The following is a 14,258-nucleotide window of genomic DNA, read 5'->3' as shown; positions in this document are numbered from 1 at the left end:
GATGTTGTTAAGTCAGTGTTTCTGAACAAATATTCAATGTCCCCTATGTAAAGATGCATGTGTAAAATTTCTTTCAGACCAAATCCCAGGGAAATCCTTTATTCCCCTGAAAAATTAATACTTTTCCTCATGGACAATGAATCATATTATAGATTAGGCTTTCTTTTTTTTTGCTTTGACTGCCAGGAAACTCACAGCCACATTTGCCACTCAATTGTAATAGCTGTTGGATCAAATGTCCAGCATCTCTCTGCTTCTACTTGAACCTTGGCCTTGTTCTTCTATTCTAAATTTTTTACTGGCCCTGTTTTTTAAATCTATTTTCTATTTTATACTGCCCATTCTTTATAAGCTGCCTCAAATCCTTTAGTAAAAATAGTCCATTATATGTAAATAAACAAAATAATAAAACAATTTAAGGTAATCAGTTTTTTCTGCAGCTAACAGAGACTTAAGAAACAATCTAATCTGGCTGGCTGTGGTGGCTCACACTTGTAATCCCAGCACTTTGGGAGGCTGAGGCGGGTGGATCATTTGAGGTCAGGAGTTCGAGACCAGCCAGGCCAACATGGTGAAACCCTGTCTCTACTAAAACTACAAAAATTAGCCCGGTTTTAGTGGCAGGTGCCTGCAATCCCAGCCACTCAGGAGGCTGAGGCAGTAGAATCGCTTGAGCCTGGGAGGTAGAGGTTACAGAGTGAGCCGAGATCACGTCATTACACTCCAGCCTGGGTGACAGAGCAAGACTTGGTCTCAAAAGAAAAAGAAAAAAAATAGAAACAATCTAATCCAACTTGCATATTTTATCAATGAGTAAAGGGAGATCCAGCAAGGCCCACCGTGATTTGCCTGGGACTGAGGGGTTTCCAGGCACATGGGACTTTCAACACAAAAATCAGGATGAGCTGGTCACTCTACTGGGTCAAGTGGCCTTTCTAAAGGCACACAGCAGTAAATCGCAGAAATGGCACCAAAGCCCAAGCCTCTGGCCCTCTAAGGCAGCTCTCTTCCCTTATTAAATGTCATCTTAGAATCTGGTTTTATGAAAGCAAGAGTTTAAAATATGTATCTAGGAACAATTCAGTATCCATCTCTTAGTTCTTATGTTTAAATTTTTTTCTTTCATAGGGAGTTACGTACAGTTGTATCCACAGCTAGAAAGGTATAAGCACTCCCTGAAGATCAAGTCCCCATCCTTACAGCTTCCTGGCAGGCGCAGCTGACTGCACTTCTTGGAATGAGAAAGGAAACTTCCCTATGGCCCACTGCTCCAGGCCTCCCTTCTGTTCTCCAGGGCAGAGGCCAAAAGACCCCAAACTAACACTCACTGGAGTTTTGGGAATCACATGAGCTCCTGTGTCTTTTCAATAGAACCCTGTCCATTTTGAGAAAAGAAAACAAAAACTGTCTCCCCCTTCCACTCTTAACTTTTTATAATACGCCCTCAGCCAGATCTAAGAACTGAAAATTACCTCCAGTAGTTTTCTGAACAAAATAACACCTTTGACAGCTTACGATGGAAGCAGATTCTGGGAATGTTTTAGGATCTCAGCTTATATCTGAAACTCTTCTCTTATTGGTCTAACATGCAATAATTCAAACCAGTGTGAAGCAAAACTTAGCACATTTTAAAACAGAAATCTCAATAGTTTTCCCACCAGCTTAGGGAGACAATGAAACATGCAAGATGACTTGGGGTACAAAGATCATTCTAACTCCTGCTTGGCACGGGGTCCTTCTGGATCCCATGTCAGAGCTGATGAGGTAACTACACAGGAGACCCTCAGTATCCTTGTTCCTGGCCTCTCTAGGGAGACCTGGCAGGGTCCCAGCCCTAATGCAGCTGGTTACCTTGCCTACTTCAATGGATATCTGACAGAATGTACAAACAAAATGGTGTCATCTCAAAGGACTCTTCAAATTTTTAATTTTGACTTTATCTTTTTTTTTTTTTTTTTTGATACAGAGTTTCGCTTTTGTTGCCCAGGCTGGAATGCAATGGCGCGATCTCGGTTCACTGTAACCTCTGCCTCCTGGGTTCAAGCAATTCTTCTGTCTCAGCCTTCTGAGTAGCTGGGATTGCAGGCACGCACCACTACCCCTGGCTAATTTTTGTATTTTTAGTAGTGATGGGGTTTCTCCATGTTGGTCAGGTTGGTCTCAAACTCCCAACCTCAGGTGATCCACCCGCCTCAGCCTCCCAAAGTGCTGGGATTATAGGCATGAGCCACCACGCCTGGCCAATTTGGATTTTATCTTATGAGGTTCTATCAGAAATAGAAAATAATACTCAGCCCCATTGCTCAGTAACCAAAGTGTTCACCCTGCCCAGCAATTTCTTCCCCCTTTCCTCCCTCCTCCCTCCCTGTTCTCTCCCTTCCTTCCTTTTTTGAGAAAGATGTTATAAATTTGGGGAAAACTAATTAAATCTATGCTTAGATTGACAATAATATGAATAATATTAATGATTAATAATAGAATCATAGATTGAAAACTAATTAAATCTATACATAAGATTATTTGATGGCCATGTAGTATATACCAAGTGCTCAATCCATGATTCTACTATTATTCTCCCTTTTTAGAGTATAGTAATATGTTCTGATGGCTGGACATGGTCACTCTTTCTAAAGCTATCTTACAGTTTCAAAAACAATATAAGTGAATTGTTGGTGAATTATTATTAGAGTAGGGTAATTGTAGGGCTGCAGGATATCCCTATTAAGATTTTTTGCAGGAATCTTGGTAGGGGCTTGTGACTGTCCTGACTACGTCAGTTCCTCTTGCTTATACATTTATTTAATTTTGCATTGTGCCACGCTTGACATCATGAAGGTTCTACCTGCAAGGAACTTGCAATATGGTGAATAGAAACAAAAACATCAGCAAGATGGAACAAAATAAATACTACTGGGTTGGTGCAAAAGCATTTACAGTTTTTGCCACTGAAAGTAACAGAGAGTAATAAATAGAGGCGTGAGCAACATGCTTTTTTATGTCACAGTGTGTGTGTGTTTCTATTAGAGAACACGCCCCTGTGAAAAACAGCCTTTAAACTGGAAGTGCATTTAATCTCCAGTCTTGGGCTACCCTTCTCTCTGGGTAAGGACAAATGGCTGCCAACATGCTGTGGCCTAAGGGGCTCCAAAAGCTCCTTTGCTCCCAAATGTCTTCCCATCTAGAGTCTGTCATGATGCCTGAATTCCCATTATTGGGCTCAATCCTTTGATTCAAGATGCTGAGGCTGCAGAGGACACCAGTTAAAAAACCTAAGCATGGTCGCTTTGGGAGAAGTAACACATTTTACCATTGGGCACACATGATATCAAGCAGGTTATCAGATCAGCTAGTTGTCACCCTGGAAAATGAAACACAGGGTAAGTACATTTTACTGGGGTCCCAAGAACACATTTGGATCTTGTACCAGGACAATGGAAATGGTAGAGGCATGGAAGGAGATCCACAGTACAGAGGATGCTGGCAAACAGACTTCATTAATGAAACACAGATGACCTTAGCTCTTTTCATCCATTTTAACCAGGGGTCTACAAGTGTGTATGTGTGGGTGGATGTAGGTGGGTGACACTAGCAGACACCTTCGTGGGTATTAAGTCCTTAATATGATCTTGCAGACACAAAGTGAAGCTTTGGGGCATCCAAAGACCCAAGACTGGCAAAGGATGTCCCTAATGCTCACATTTTTTACCAACCACTATAACCAAAGGATCATTAACAGAAAATACCCAGTGTTCATTCTTCCATACTACTTCCTACAGCACCTAATTTTTTCATCTGGCAGCCACCTCTTGCCCACGAAGCCCTTGTGCTTGGGGGTAATCTCCTCCCTTGCCCAACTCAAGGAATGGGGCCTGATGAGCATAAGCAAACTTCACATAGCCCATTCCCCTGACAGTGACTGGCTCATGGGTGGGCATATGACCTAAGCTGGTCCAGTTAGGGTGAATTCCCAGAGCTCTGCTTGGCATTCCCTCACCGGATGAGAATGAAGAGGCCAGCAGCTCAGATTACAATTGGAAGCTGTTACATGAGCACTAGATGAAACATTGTTTGGCTGTAGCCAAAGCTGTAGCCAGTAGTGCAGAGAAATGGAAAGAAACGGGGTCCTCGAGGATGAGGCGAGCCTCTGGACTCAGTAACCTGGAGCCCACCCCTACAGCTGTCTTGTCAGTCACATGGACTTAAATACTCCAATAAGTGTGGTCTGAGGACCAGTAGCATCAGCATTACCTGGGAGTTTTGTGGAAATGCAGAATCTCAGGTCCCATCCTAGACTTCCTGAGTCAGAATTTGCATTTTAACAAGATCCCGTTAATTAATGTGCACTTTAAAGTTCAAGCAGCACTGCCCCAATACAGTTTAATCCTGTTGACTTGAATTTTCCATGACTCTCGATTTAACAAATTCTAAAAATCGCAGGCTCCCTCCACTGGTGACTCTAGGCTTCTCTCCGCTTCTGTGGTCTTAATTAGCCCCTTTTTGTTCCACCACAACGAACTCCCTAGCCCCTCCACTTCTTTCTTCTTACCATTGTCCATTTAGCAACCATCTGGAGATGTCTTGTTTTCTCTGTTGACCTCTTAATCTATTTCTTAAACATCCAACAGATATGCAAGTTGGACCAATTCCAAATGGTTTTTAGAGCAGTGAGAGGGAGTTTTGTACTGACTAGCAAAAGACAACTTTACTATTTGTTTATTGCCAGGGTCAGAAGGTTAGCTCTTAGCTCACCAACCCAACTCTTGCAAGTGGTTTCCACTCAGGCCACCAGAGGTGTAGAGTTTCTGAAATACTTGGAAGACACAGATTCATTGGTTAGTTCCATTGTTGTGTCTGAGCTTTAGAGGAAACGTTTTAGGCAGAAGGGAATGGAAGGATCTCATTCTCCTCATTTGTTTGGGGGAGATGGGAATCCCATCTGCAAGCTTACTGATCAGGGCAGCACTTGACAGATGGCACATGCTTAATAATTACGACCTGTCATTGGTTCCCTCTTTAACATAGGCACAGCAATCACGCCCATTTCAAGAGGGAATATCCTGATCATTTGGCCATCAGCTAGTGTTCTTGCTGAGATTGAGGCTGTGATTGCTGTGCAACCCACTGTGTGTCAGATTTAAGGTGGAAGTTGGGACTTTTGCATTGGATTCCACTCAGCATCCAAGTTTTCCTGGAGAGGCTCTTGGCCTGTGAGTCCGAGATCTGCTTCCCTCTCTGGCCCTACACGAAAGCGGTTGTGTGGCCTTGGGCAATCACTCCTCCTTCCGGCCTCAGTTCCCTCCACCGTCAAAGAGGGGACTGGACAGGATGGCTGCTCAAGTCCCCGCCAACATTCTAGGAGTCTGTGACTCTGCTGTGCTCGCTTCCACAGCATCTCTCTCAAAAGCCCTCCTTACAAGTACTCTGTTTAGAAAGCCCCATTTAATAGGAGGGAAAAGTGGAGCACAGAAAAGCAAAGGGTGTGCCCTGAGGTCTGACTATAGAAAGTTAGAAGTGGAGCCTGCACCATGCTTGCACCAGCTCAGGACCTGGAACTTGTCACATGATCACATTTGTCTCCAGTGATTCCAAGGCAGAGAAGAGCTAATGACAATACATTTATTCTATTTCATGAAATCTAATTTTTATATAAAATGTCTGGATTAGAATGTGGTTTTCTTAGCTTAAAAGGATGTTGTTGGCCTATTAGAGATAGTTTATATCATTCACCAAAAGGTTTACATGGGGACAGACATCCCCAGGTCTTAAGATGCTGCCTCAACTGAATGGCATTCCTTTTAATCCCGTACTTGCATAATAAAACCAGTTAGCAGAGCAGCCAGTGTGTTTGCTCTGGGGGGCTATTCATCAAGGTTATAATGGAAGGAAGAGCACCTGGTAACACTGCAAAAGCGGACTTCATTTCCCTTTGTAATTACAACTGTAAAATAACTTCCAAAAACCCAAATTGCTATTGAGCACAAGATAAGGCAATTCTCAGTCTCCACCCCCGTGAGTGACAGTCTCATTTCTGCTTAATTGAGCAGCAGTCAATTTCTTTTTGTAGCCAAGGTGGTAGCTTCGGCTTGTTGTCACTTGGTTATGATGGTGGGCACGAGGTGGCCTCATCTCAACCTTGCTGGTGCTCATTTGGTGATTCTGCCGTCTGCCCATGCAGACTGGGGTGGCAAACAGTGCTCCTAGTGAGTGCTACTGTAACTTGTAATTTATTAAGGAAAGCAGAAAATCATCACAGAGGGCAGCTGCGTGACATAGTACCTGCTCTAACAGTGGTCAATTACAAACAGCAAGAATTCCATAAATGATCTCTCTTAGGTTGAAACAAATAGATTGAAATTTTTTTCACTTACTGAAAAATCTCAGTATTAAATTTAATCAACATTAGCATATGACATGGCTAGGTTGGATAATTTTTGGCCTCCACACTGACTATAAAATGCTGTCAATTACCCTCCTACATTCTCTCTCATTTTGTTTTTCAGAAAAAGGCTATTACTACAGAAATAAGTGATTGTAGTCTAAGGGACAGCAGCTGTTTAATTTCTGCTCTCATTTTAAAATCCTGGCCATACTGCCATTTAAAAAATCAAACTTGGAGTTAACCATATGTAAAAACAATTTAAGTTGAAAACAAAACATTTATGTATATGTTTCTTAAATAAAATACAATGCCCTATTTCTAAATGTTTATTATAATCTTCTTGCATCCCAGCTTCATCACGTTCCAGCTATATGTCCTTGGACAAGCTCCTTAGCCTTGCGATAACTCAGTTTCTTCACCTGTAAGGTGGCAATAACAGCTCCTGTCTCACAGGGTGCTTTGAGAATTAGGTAAGATATATATGAAAAGTGCATAGGACAGTGCCTGACAGTAAGTGCTCTATTACATGTTTTCTATTCTTATTCTTATTATTTACATTTTCTGCTCATTAAAAACTCTTAATTACAGTGATTAAATCAAGTGATGCCCAGGAGTATAAATATATTCTTTAGTGCTTCCTAACCTGGTTTAGCACATAATAGAATCTTCAGGCTGCAGAATGCTCCTCTGAGGAGCCTGAGGAAAGAAATGGACGGAGGAGAAGCCATGATTCCCAGGGAATGTGGTGGTGGGGATTGAAGACAGGGATAGGATTGGCCACCTTCATCAGTTTAGGCCTTGTCTTGGCAAAGTGCAGATGCATGCCATCCTCTAACCCTGGATGGAAGGAAAAACGGGTTTAGAAAGTAAAAACTGTTGGAGGGAGCAGGGAAGGCTGAAGGGGCTTGTGTAGAACAGTCTTGGTCTGACTGGGAGAAGACTGTATCCAGGGTACACATGAGAATAACCCAGGCCAATCTCCACCCCATTAGGACCCACTGAGACCCAGGCACCTGGATTTTTCAGGCACCCTGGGGGTGATTCCAATGTGCAGCCAGGGTTGAGAACCACTGCCCTAAAGAGTAGGTGAAGAGGTAGAGGAGGGTCGGGTGAGACCCGAGTGGAGAAAATGTTAAACCACTGCTGCTGTGGCGAAAGTCCCAGGGAGTCAAAAAGAGATGCTCAGTAAGTGCTGGGCTGTAGTGACGGACAAGTCATCTGAGATCACACAGTGTGGCTCTGTGCAACACCTCACTGTCATTGTTTCTTGGCAGCCTCAGCTGAGGTTCCTGTGGTTTGTGAAAGGTAGAGGTGCACTCTGGCCAGCATATGAGGAGAGAGGAATTTATTGGAAAGACATGGGGGTATTTCAGCAGAAGCCAGGAGAAGCGAGGGAGGCAGGGCAGTGCTTGAGGACTTGGCATCAAGAAGTCAGAGATTCTTTCTCCCAAGTTCTGCCATTGATCAGGATCGAGTCAAGGCCTCCATTCCAGATGTCAAGTTCCTGGGAGATGGAATGATGGGCCCGGCCTAGGCTACGTGTTCACTCCTAGACAATCAGCTACAGCCAGGGCACAAAGGCTCACTGGCAGCCCATCTCTGTGTACTGGTGACAGTTCCAAAGAACAGGGATCACAGTGAGTCTGACCAACACACCAAGAAGGGTTCATTGCCCACTAATAACACTTGGGATCCTAGTTGTGGGAATGGACAAAACCAACTTCTGGATCTCCAGGACTGTACATTGTGAAGGCAGGCATGGCCGACTGACCATCATTAGTCAGGAGGGGAGGGAAGTCGCATGGTCAGAGATGACTGAGAATAAGGAGAGTACTGGTAAGGACAGCAAACCCCTACACAGTGCTTACATGTATCACCCCCACAACCTTATGAACTAGTATTATGATCCCCATTCTTCAGATGAGGAAACTGAGTTGTTAAGTGACTTGCCCAAGGTCACACAAACCCAGTCAAGCTCCAGCATCTGTGTTCCTGTCTTCTGAATCACTATACTTGTCTCAAAATATACAAAGTCCTGGTGAAGCTTAGAGAGTGGGGTACAGGAAAATCAGGGAGTAACGGGGATATGGTGGGAACTATCTCTGAATTCAAAGTCTTGGAGCGAGAGCAGGTCTAAGGGATGAAGACCTGTGCTGTTGGGTGGCTGAGGTAGTAAGAAAGAGGACATGAGAAGCTTGAATCCACATGACTCCATGAAATGATCCTTTTTATAACTGACCTGCAATTATATCACTATCTGAACAGTTCTGCTGAAACACTATTGATTAACTCTGTTTTGCTGTTTGACTTTTTGGTGTTCGTAAGACTATAAGCTCCTGCGGGCAGGAACCACCCCAGTTGGTGCCCTATAAATGTTCTGTTGGTGGATCTAAGTGGAGAGTTTAGGCCAGGCATGGTAGCTCACGCCTGTAATCCCAGCACTTTGGAAGGCCGAGGTGGGCAGTTGCTTGAGGCCAGGAGTTCAAGACTAGCCTGGGTAACATGGTGAAACCTCATCTCTACAAAACACACAAAAATTAGCCAGGCGTGGGCTCAGTGGGAAGACTGCTTGCACCTGACAGGTGGCGGCTGCAGTGAGCCATGATCACACCACCGCCCTCCAGCTGAGTGACAGAGCAAGACCCTGTCTCAACAAATAAACAAATAAATAAATAATTGAGTTAATTTTCCTCCACCTTCACTGACTGGTGTGGAGTATTTAGCCTGATGTAAGAAAAATGTACTAATCAAGAAAGTTTCTCCCCTTCATATTCTATCTTCCCTTAGTGTTTTCTTACTGTCCCTGCAGTGATTTGCTGCTACTGAGACTGTGATTTAATTATGCAAAGTGTGACAGATCATTTGAAAGTTATTAGTTGCTGAGGAAGCACATTTATGATGTGGAAAAAAAAGTCTTTGCATTTTGCTAAGTTTCACATCCTCTCTGAACACTTTTTAGAAGGAAATGACTTAAATTTTAAATGACTACCCTGCAGATTTATGAAATATTTCAATGAGATGTGACAATGAGAATGTGCTCAACTGTCTCCAGTGGTAAAAAGAAAGAAACCCTGATTCTATGACTGATGCAAGACATGTGAGTTCCTCACCTGCTGTCAGCATCCAGGCCGTATCCACCATGTCTCTTTCATACCTCAGAAGAACTGTAAGGTAATCCTGCCTGCCCTCTGGCCAGCTGTGCTAGGAGGTATACATACTCTGGGCCTCAAACAACTCTTGGGTTAAAAAGACCAGAGTTAAGTCTATATGTGGTAAGGGAATCAGGCTATGAGTATCTGTTGATAGAACCATCCTCCCAGTTGTCATACTACAATCAGAAGTGCTGGAATACTTTGTCCTCAATGTGCCTCCTAGCACATCAGCCTCACCTGGAAGCTTCTTCAAAATGCAGGGTCTCAAGCCCTGCCCCAGGCCTACTCACATTTTAACAAGATCCCCAGGGCACTCCTATGCACATTAAAGTCTAGGAAGCACTGGCAAACACACTGATCAGTCAAGAGTTCCTCAAGAGCAGGTTCTGTGTCCATTTGTCCATGTATCTCCCACGCTCAGAACAGTTAGTGGGAGCTCAGTTGTTATTTGTTGTATTAAAATGAGTGGTTTATATGCAAAGGCACACACCTTTGAAAGTGTTGGGGCTATGGAAGAATGTAGAGTGGCTGGAGTATACAAGAAAGCAAGGAAGTCTCTTTCATTCAATCCTTTGACTGGTGTTTCCTGAGTGCCTGTGATGTGCCCAGTAATTTTTGTGTGTATTTTTATTTCTTTTTAAATTTTTTTTTAATTTTTAATTTTTGTGGGCATGCCTAGTATTGTTGTAGGCACTAGGGGCACAGTAACAACCAAGGCGCCCCAGTGTCTGTCCTCATGGAACTTATCTGCCTGGGTATGCAATAAACTAGCCTAAGAACTGCTCTTCGAACCAAAGGTGAATAGGATCTTTTGGTTATTGGTTGCTGGAAACTTAACTGCTTTTGGCTAAAAATTAAGATATCTCCATTATTTTTCTGTTCATCCATTCTTCCTCAGTTGTTTCTCTCTCTCTCTCACTCTCTACCTGTAAGAATGGACAGAGGCATGATTTTCAGTCATTATTCTTATTGGCAGCAATGCCACATCTTAGTTGTATTAAAAGTCTAAGTCAGGAGATTAGAATGGCTCTTTCGTGCTTTTAATGCTTCCCAGCTTCATGGCTTTAAGACTCACTGCCTGTGACAGTTGTGTTTCCTACAGAATATAGACCACTCTCAGTTGTGCTATCTCAGGATATTCCTTCTGTAACAGTTGGGTGTCTGACAACCACAAGACAGGAAAAATTTACTTCCAAATGTCCTTTCCTTTTTTTCCACATTAAATTACAAATCTTGAAACTCTGAAACATGAGGCTTGAATTGATCCACTATATTTTTCATGTTGAATGTGTGTCACTCTTTTCATCACTTATCAAGTATTTTTGGATTGTCTACTATATGCTAGGCACTGTGGATATAAGAAAAGGATTAGCTTTATAAATTAGGAATGCAGTAAAAATTGACTTTGATGTCTTTAGTCTTAGAAGCAGAGAGCCGGCCGGGCACAGTGGCTCAGGCCTGTAATCCCAGCACTTTGGGAGGCCGAGGCGGGTGGATCACCCGAGGTCAGGAGTTTGAGACCAGCCTGGCCAACATGGTGAAACCCCATTTCTACTAAAAATACAAAAATTAGCTTGGCGTGGTTGTGGACGCCTGTAATCCCAGCTATTTGGGAGGCTGAGGCAGGATAACTGAATTGCTTGAACCCGGGAAGCGGAGGTTGCAGTGAGCCAAGATCACACCATCGCACTCCAGCCTCAGTGACAAAGCGAGACTCTGCCTCAAAAGACAAAACAAAACAAAAAAAAGCGGAGAGCCACTGAAATAGAAGTATTATGGGATATATTTTAGAGCAATGTATCACCATTTAATAAACTGTGTTCCTCCATTCAGTAGACTACTATATAGTCACTAAATTAAGAATATTAAATATTAATATTTAATAACATACGAAGATAATCCTGATATATAAGCCTCAGGGGTTAAAAATAACATGTACAGCATGAACTCATTTTTGTTTAAAATAACAAATGTAAAATATCTGGAGGGAAATACATCAAAATGTTATGAGTGTTTATCACTGCATGATGGGGTAATGAGGGTTATTTATCAGGATTACATGTTCACTTGTTATCATAAGGAAAATAAAAAATATATCTAAAAAAATACATCGTCCTTCTCCCTGAGCCCTGGAATCTCTGAGACCCCTACGGGATGAACTGCAGTGAAGCTGTCTTGGAGCTTAAAGAATTTCTGGGCTCCACGCATTGGTTCAGAAGTGGATCCAGCATCAATAATTGAGTTTAAATGATGGCTTCTTCCTTCCCTTACAGCTCTCACCTCAACCTTGGTTTTGCCCTGAAAAAAAACAGGACTATTAATAATTACTCTAGTGGACATTTCTGGCTGCCCAGCAATCTTTGGCACAGCCTTCCTATGTTTGGGGAATTTCACATATTGTGAAATTCCCACACCTCTCCGAGATGCCATCAGAACTTACTTTTCTAGTCTCTTGCTTTTCTAGGAGCTCCGAGCCTGTGTCCCTCACTGTAGGAGGTTCCCCCGCGAGGCTCTGATGTGGAAGAGAGTTCTGTAAGAACTCCTCCAGAAAGGTGCTGGAGGAGACATCGAGCTTTGGGGAGCTAACTAACATCCTTAAATAAATTCCTTTTCTGCTTGAACTGGCTAGCTAGAGGGTTTCTGTTGTTTGCAACTGAGAACCCTGGCAGAGCTATCTATTCAGACGGTTTTCATTAATTTATGTCAGTGATGCTCAAACTTTTTAGTTTCAGGATCTCTTTACTGGCTTAAAAAATTATCATGAATGCACATGTACCCTAGAACTTAAAGTATAATAATAATAATAAAAAAATTATCATGAACTCTGAAATGTTTTTGTTTAGATAGGCTATATTTATTGATATTTACCATATTTTATCTTAAGATTTAAGAAAGTATGTATCTAGTAATTCCTTTACAAATAACAATAATAAACCTATTTCACATCAACAGAAATAATATAATTTTATGAAAAATGTTTCTAAAACAAAAAAATTAGTGAGAAGTATAACATTAATTCTTATTTTTGCCAATCTATTTGATGTCTGAATAAGTAGAAGTCAGTTCAATTTTCATATCTTCTAAATTTAATCTGTTGCAATATGTTTTGTTGCTTTGGTTGACATATATAAAGAAAATCTGTTCTTACATAAATATTACTAGCTTTTCAGATAATTCCAGATAATTCTTCTTTGATATTACACCAAAACTTGAAAAGTAGCACTTTCTTGTTAGTTGCAATGTGGAATCTAAAACCATTATCAATGAACTTTTCATACTCTGTTACATTACAATGTATTGGTATCTCTTTCACTTTGATGAGATCACTTACCCAGACACAATTTCGAAACATCATACATTGGTCATGTGGAAAATATACTTTTAACATTTTATTATAGGATATTTAAAAATTATATCCATTACTGCTATCTCCAATTTCATCAATTCAACCAGTCCTTTTCCTCAAGACAACTGTCACACTGTCATGCATAAGTGCTTTGTGCAGGAATACAGGCACAGAGGAAAGGCCATGTGAGGACACAGGGAGAAGGTGGCCCTCTGAAATCCAGGAAGAGAGGCCTGACCAGAAACCTGCCCTGCTGACACACTGAGCATGGACTTCCAGCCTCCAAAACTGTAAGAAAATAAGTTACCATTGTTCAAGCCACCCAGTCTGTGGTATTATGCTGTGGCAGTCCACGCTGACTGAAACAGCCACACACAAGCTGGGAGCAGGCTTCCAGCCTGACTCACTCTATCCATGCAGTCCCACACTCACTTGCTTTCATATATAGTAAGAGTTCTCCTCACCAGTCAGGCAGTTACCTGACATTGTATTATTTAGGATGCTTTTAGGCACAAGGAATATAAAAGTGTCTTAAACCGACAGAAACCTAACCAAAAGTGTCTGGAACTAAAAGAACAAGGAAGTCCAAAGGTGGGTGCCTCCAGGGTTGTAATTCAGAGGCTCACAGAGACCCCAAGGGTTTCCCATTTTCCATCTTTCTATTATCCTGCCCTCTGGATGTGATTATCCCACACGATGGCAAAGTGGGTGCAGAAGTTCCAGGCATCAGAAGCCGACTGTAAGATGTCTAGCAAAAAAGAGGGATGCTCTCATCCAATTATCTCTCTTATGAGCAAGAACATTGTTTTCCAGACGCCTCACACATCCACCCTCAACTTTCTCTCAAGTTTCATTGACTGAGACCTGGACATACGGCCAAGTGGACACCAATCTTCAGCAAGAGGAATGAAATCACCAAACAAGCCTCCCCTCCAGGGTCTGGGTGGGTGGGCCCAGCCTTCTATGATAAATGATCCAAAGGGGAAACAAAGGGCTGTTTTCATCATTCTCTGGCTCCTGGTGTAAATTTGCGATCATGTTATAAGCTTGTAATTGTGCTATAAGTCTGCTACTATGTCCCTGAACTTGGACCTTTGGTCAATAAAGTATAAATGTTATGATGCAAATCCTAACAGATACTCTTTGTGTCCCATCCACATCCCTCACACCCCACCATTTCTGGGTGCTCCCCAAAATACAGATGACTTTCAGCTGCCAGTACCTCTCCTCGGAATTAACAACCCTTCATCAATGCCTTCAACCAATGACTGACAGGAGCTGGTGTCTAAATGTCCCAGTGTGCTCACCTCTGGAGGTCTAATTATGGGCTATGTCCTAGTCCATTTCCTAGACTTGGCTCCAGATGCCCACTGGGGCAGCT

The sequence above is a fragment of the Rhinopithecus roxellana genome, chromosome 6 (genome assembly GCF_007565055.1).
Source record: "Rhinopithecus roxellana isolate Shanxi Qingling chromosome 6, ASM756505v1, whole genome shotgun sequence".
Taxonomy (NCBI): domain Eukaryota; kingdom Metazoa; phylum Chordata; class Mammalia; order Primates; family Cercopithecidae; genus Rhinopithecus; species Rhinopithecus roxellana.
The sequence above is the reverse complement of the archived record's forward strand: the minus strand, read 5'-3'. Positions refer to the sequence as shown.